The sequence below is a fragment of the Sciurus vulgaris genome (assembly GCF_902686455.1).
Source record: "Sciurus vulgaris genome assembly, chromosome: 14".
Classification (NCBI taxonomy): Eukaryota; Metazoa; Chordata; class Mammalia; order Rodentia; family Sciuridae; genus Sciurus; species Sciurus vulgaris.
This window is the reverse complement of record NC_136475.1, coordinates 76614382-76621288: the sequence shown is the minus strand read 5'-3', so window position 1 is coordinate 76621288 and position 6907 is coordinate 76614382.

The following is a 6907-nucleotide window of genomic DNA, read 5'->3' as shown; positions in this document are numbered from 1 at the left end:
TTAGCACCTTGCTTTTGCTGAGGCCCTTTAAACTTGCCATCCTCCTGTCTCAGCCTCCTGAGCCTCTGGGATTGCAGGCGTGGACCACCACGCCCAGCTCCATCAATCTTTTATGGAAAAACAATAAAAAGTGGAGAACTCCACTGGGTTCTCAGGCTTCAGAAGGTTTGCTGGGGAAATTTTGCAGTCACCTCTAAGTCTAGCCTGAATTGGTCCAAACCAGTTCTATGACCTGGATAAATTCTTGAGTCCATGTCCAAAAGATGTGGACTTTCAAAGGTTAAGCAGAAGATAAGCGCAGTGGTGAATACCTGTAGCCTTAGTGACTTGGGAGGCTGAGACAGGAGGATCACAAGTTTAAGACCAGTCTTAGCAACTTAGTGAGGCTCTAAGCAACTGAGATCCTGTTTCAAAATAAAAAGCAACTGAGTGAGACCCTGTCTCACAAAAAAATGTGACTCAGAGGTTAAGCGCCCCTGTGTTCAAGCCCCAGTACCAAAAAAATAAAACAAAACAAAACAAAACAAAACAAAAAAAAACAGGACCCTTTCTTCAGGAAAGACGTCTTGATGGGGGATTCCTGTGATAATTCCCTTTTTCTGGTACTAAAACTCCCTAAGTGAACACAACTCTGTCTTCAGACTTTCTTTGTACATTAAACCCACCACTATGTGAAAGAAAAGGATTTCTTCTGGAGTTGATATTTTTCCAATATGTGAGCAACAAGGCCATATACGTGAAGGCCTATGACAAGGTCTGCATGCTAGAATCAAGAGGAAACAAGTCTCTATAACCCATGGACCTTGGTTATAAAGGTGACTGATGCAACTTGATTATGGTGCAGCCATTGGGCCCCAGGCTCCGGTGCCATGTTTGCAATGAAGGGTGTGATTTTCCTTTGGCCCCATGCTTAAAGGAGGGGTGGGATACTTGTCCATGGGCAGCCCATCCCGGCTGACCACAGAGCACGGCCAGGCCCCATGTGGAAGGCCACAGTGTGGAGGAGGGCCAGGCCTCTGGGACGTGCACCTGAGCTGGGAATCCTCGGTGACAGAGGTTCCGTTGCTTCCTGAGGAAACGACAGAAGAACGGCTTCCCGAGAAGCTGTGAGCTGTTGGGACTAGTCCCTCGGCCTTCTTTACGATCAGGCCTGTCTGGAGTAGACAGAAACTCCACTGGGACTCTGCCCGCTGGGCAGGATCCTCCCCTTCTTCTCCATGAGGCCCCCAGAGGACAGACGCCACTGGGAAGCCTGTTACCGTCTGCAAGTGGTCCTCTCTGGAAAGTTCCACTCACTTAAGAAAAAAACTGCTTCAGGCTCCACCTCTGAGTTAGAAGGTCCTCAATCAAACTAAACACCTTAACTAGTACTTACGTAAGCCCAGACAGGGAACAAACAAAAACACAGACACAGCGATGGTGGCTTGTTATGGTATTCAGCTGAGTGGCTCTGTGGACGCGGAGGACCTGGCCCTGAATGTGCAGAGGGACCCCACTCCTTCCCCACAGGCAAAGTGCAGGCCAATGTGGGACTTTAGTTCTAGTACTCTTCTGGATTACAGCACCACCTAGTCCTTTAGAACTTAACCTGGTATTATGTAAGTGAGGTGTTATTTTTTTAATTGAGGTTCAATTCAACATAAAATAAGCCATTTAAAAACAAGTAAGTCCACATCATCATTCGACCCCTTCACAGAACTTGCAACCACCATGTCTAGTTCCCATTTTCATCACCATGAAAGGAAACCCCGTACCATGAAGCACGTGGCCCCGTCGTCCCTTTCCCTAGTCCCTGGCAACCACCCGTCTGCTTTCTGTCGCTGTGCATTTAAATTTGGGTAGTATTTTTGGAGAATCCCAATGATTCTACTTTCTAAACAACAATGACAACAAAAAAAATCATGAAACATTAGCATAGAAAATAAACTAATTGCTATTAGCAGTGAGGTTCCCTCCTTATTTCAGTCTCCTAACTTTTAATGCCTTTACAGACATGGTCTCCTCCAAGAGCCCAAGAGACAGATGTTACTGACTGTGTCAGGAAATATCAGCTCCAGGAGAAATTCCTTTTCTCTTACGTCGCGGCGTGTCTGGTACCCTGGCAAGTACAATCGCTCCCTCGATCGCGTTCATGAGGCCTGCAATCACTTCTCAAATAAAGGAGAACTAAACCTGAAAGACAGACTTTGTTCACTCATGAAAACATACATTTTCATGTTGTAAACATAAGAGAACCACATTTTAAAAAATCAGTGTGTCCATGGAGATTCTTCTTCCTATTCTCACAGGTCTAAGGGAGAAAATCTCGCTCATTAAAAAATATTCTTGTGTCCCTACTAAGTGCAATGCACAAGGTACTCTTTAGGACATAGTTGGATAAGACACTCTTTGTACAAGTGTGATATAAGGTGTCACTTTGCTTCACGGTCAAAGGTTTTCATTGTACGTAGAAATGACCTACAAACTAGAAGGTGCTCTTGAGGAAGTTGCTGTCTGGTTAGCGTTTCCATTCTGATCTTTGGAGACAGGGAACACAAGACATTTTGGCCTCTGGCAGGTGGGAGCATTACAGAGAAGGCTCTGGAGGAAAGCACCTGGAGTTGGAGCCTGGGAGGCTAAGTGGGATGACCACAGGTAAGACGGAGTGGAGAGCCAGGGTGCCTGGTGGTGGGAATGATCTGAGCAAAGACATGGGGGAGGAAGGCGCCGGGTGACTGGGGGAGTCAGGGAGGAGATCCAAACGTCCCGAGCATGCGCTGCTTTGGGAGATGATGGAGATTAAAGCTGCGGTCTGGAGGACTTGAATGACAGGCTAGACTCTTTCTCCATGGACTGAGTGCCTATTTGTGCCAGGCATGTCCTTGCTACCAGGGAGGCAGAGGGAGTAAGGAAGCCGTGATGCCACCACCCCAGCCATCATCTCATGGTGGGAGGACAAATAATTACAAGTTCACTGAGAGCCTCAGAGAAGATGTGTAAGGTGTCATGGGGACAGGTACCACTGTGAATTTCCCTAATCTCGGGGGGAAGGTTAGGAAGGGCTTCCCAGAACCAGTGACATTTAAATGAACCCTAAATGTAAGTAAAAATGACAGACTGACTTCTAGGTATTGGAAGCTGCAGAGGGTGCAGCTGAATAGGGGGTGACAGCTGCGGTCATGCTCTAGACAGACCAACGTGGCAGGTGCATGGGACAGGTGGGGAGTGGAGGAGACGGGTGGGAGGCAGCAGTGAAGCAAGGGGAGGCCCCACCTACAGCCTGGAGAGAGCCCTAGCCACTCAGTTGGGATGGCCAGAAGGCGCTGCTGGGGAGGCTGAGTCCTAGACATCTGGCTTCAGTCACAGAAACTGGGAGGCAAGAGAAGGAGTGGGGGGCTGGGAGGCCCAGGCCCCGCGTTGAGTCTTAGGCATGTGAATTTGAAGGAACTGGGGGATTTGCAGGGCTGCAGGCCTGAATTAGAGATTTCCTCCTGGGGAAAATCACCCAACCCTGTAGCCTGGTGCACCATCAATTCATGTTTCCGAGACCTGGGCCTCGGGTCTTGGTGCTTTCCTGACTCGGTCTCTTGCTTGTTCTGTGGAAGGGATACTCCAACGGCCTCTTCTCTTCTCAAACTGTCCCCCCACACTTTCCACAGATGATGTCACCTTCCCCTTCACAGAAAACAGACGGCATCACAGGGGATCTCCTCAATTTCTTATCACTAAGTCGACAAACCTACTGGCTTCTCTCCCGCCTCCCCTGCTTCTGCTTTAACAGAGAAGGGTCCCCCCTGCTCCCCGAGTCCCCACCCAGCTCTGGGGTCCACCATCTTCCTTCCTTCCTCTCGGGGACCTTCTTCAACCAGTTCCTTCCTCTTGTCTTCTTGTTGGCCTCTACCTCTACAGGGACAGGATTAAGTCACGCTTATCTTAAAAATGGTGGAAGCCTTCCCTTGACCCACCTCCTATTTTGGCTTCACTGCAGAGTCCTGGAAGAGTGATCTCCACCCTTGGTGTCCACTTCCTCACCTCCCACCCTTCTCTCAACCCACTCAAGTCTGGCTTCCACCCCGACTGCCTGGACTCTGCACTTGCCTGCAATGAAATTCTGCAGACGCGTCTCAGGCTCCATCAGCCCTGCCCAGGGCACTGCCATTGTCTTCGACTCCTCTCTTAGCAACTCTCCCTCAAGCCCCACAGCAATGCATCCTGCCACCATGTCCTGTCTGTTGCCGGGGTGGGGTGGGGGGATGTTCTGTCCAGCCCCTCTGCCATTATCCCAGCACAGTCCCTGTTGTCCTTCAGCTAGACAACACAGCCATCTCCAGTCCCTGCTCCGTAGCCAAGACATCAAACCCACTATGAGGATTCACCTTCGGCCGGTTCCAGGGCCCTAAGCCCAAACTGTCAATGGAAGTCTCCTGCCCCAAGCCTGTTGTGGAGGGACCTCAGTTAGGGTTAGATCCTTCAGCCTGTGACCTAGAGCCCACATAAACAGAACCGTGAACATACCAGGTTTTGTTATCTTCTATCACAGTCTGGAGCCAGAGCATGAGGGCAGCCCCTGTTTTACTCCCGGAGAAAAATGCTCTTGTTCATTGTCGGTGTCTCTGGGCTTTTCCTTCCGGAAGGTTCTTCCTGGCTCACTCTTTCCCATGGGCCACCCTTGAAATTGGCACTGACCAGTAGGTTTCCCTGGGGACTTCAGAGTGTTCCCGGTCTACCTCCTATTGCTGCAGGTTTGGGGACCCAGAGGCTGTTTTAGGATTTAACTCTTTAGACTATGGCAGGGCACATTTTCCCCCCAATGTATTGTCTTTAAAAGCTTAGCAGGCTTTCAGCCTATCTGCTTCTCATCAGTTTCTTAGGCAAAAACCTCAGCTGAAGATCTAATGTAGACGTCATTTTAAACCACATGAGAACCCAGGGTGGCTTGAGAAGGTTCATTTCAAACCCTCCCTGTGCTTAGTGACACACAGCTACCAAGTGTGCTTTGATGTGATGCCCTCTACATAGACATTGGAGGATATCTCCTCCCAGGTCCCAGAAGGGCCCCCTCCCCTCCCTTATCTAACTACTCCCTGGGGCTTCACTGGAAGATGAGGCTGCATATCTGACTTCCTCTTTGGCCTCCCCTCCACCATCCTCTAGACTAAGGATCAGGGTTGTTTTTCTCTCTTTTCTTCTCTATGTAGATCTCCACCACCAGGACCTGCTTTGTCAGAAACTTCTTTTTCTTTCAAGACTATTGTCTGGCTGGAACATTTCATTTTGGGAAGTCAGAAACGAAGTGTTACCTCTTTCTCTGCATCTCTTTTCCTTTGATAAGCCTGATTCCACTCCCCAGACAAGCAGATATGTGAGCCAACCAGGACGGTCACATGTATAGAAATGCAAAAGAGAAATACAATTAGTCCTGTTTTTCAAAACAGGATCCTGTTTACATATTTGAGGACTTCCTATTTTGCTTAGGGTAAGTCCAAAATGTGTAAGAGGGTCCTTCCGGGCCTGACCCCTGCCTGTCGCCCCACCTCATCTGATCCAACTCCAGACCGGCACTTGTCACCACGACCGCACCGGACTTTCTCAGTTCCTTCAACACATTTTGCTCAGGATCTGAAAAGCTGTAGTGTAGTCTGGAAAGCTCTTTCCCTCTCTGATCAACCAACTGCTTTTCACTTCCAGGTTTCAATGTAAAGCTCAGTAACTGTCTTGGGGAGGATTTGCCTAACCCATGGCATCTGTCAGAGATTGAATTCATGATTTTTTTTTTAAATGAATTCATGATATTATTATTATTGTTACTATTTTTTAATTATTACTATTATTATTATTTGGTACCAGGAATTGAACCCAGGGAAGCTTTATCAGCTTTACCACTGAGGCATATCCTCAGCCCTTTATAAATATATATATATAAATTTTTAAAAATTATATATATATAATTTATACATATAATTAATATATATAATTTATATATATATATATATAATTTTTAAAAATTTAGATACAGAGTCTCATGGACCTGCTCAGGATCTTGCTAAATTGCTGAAGCTGGCTTTGAACTCATGATCCTCCTGCCTCAGCCTCCTAAGCCGCTGAGATTACAGGCATGTGCCACCGAACCCAGCCTATTGAATTCATGATTTTAAGTGAGATATTAAGTCCCTCTGTTCCCCATTGGAACATCAGTGCAGGAAGAAAAGACCAAAGTTCATTCTGACTTCCTGAACCCTTCTTAGGTCATCTTTGTCCCTGGAAGATGAGTTTCTAAAATGCAAATCTGCTTTAAAACCTTTAATGATTCCTTTTTGCACTCTGGTTAAAGCCTAGCTCCTTTATGTATTGCCAGGACCTGCATGATCACACCCCCCATCTTTTCTCAGCTGTCACCCCTCTCCTACCTTCAGACTAAAACATCTGTCCGTCTATTAAAGGGTGGAACTTCTTGCTTGCAAGTTTTCAGATATGCTCTCTCTTTTTCCAGTATGGGCAACTCATTCTCCTTCAGCTTTTACCAAGAGATGGATTGCTTGCTGGCATGATTGCTTGCTTAGTTGACTTCTTCTTCCATTCCTGTTCTAGATGTTAGAAATAATGCTAAGTGTGGAGGTGACAGTGTGGACAAGACAGACCCAGCCGCAGGCTCCTGCCTGTTATCTTCCCTGACCATCTGCAGCCCCAGGCGAGCTAACTGCCTCTCCACTGCCTTATCAGTTTTAATGACCGTTTACCTGTCTGTCTCTCCCCTGCCAGCCTATGAGCTATTTATTGAATGGATCTATGAAGTTTCAAAGCACTCTGCTGGGAGTAATTAGAACAAATAGGAAATGGCATTGACTGGGTGAACCAGGCCACATGGGCTGTGGCCGGGGCACAGGGCAAGGTGAATAGGGTCAGGGAAGTGGGCAAAGGCAGAAGGGGT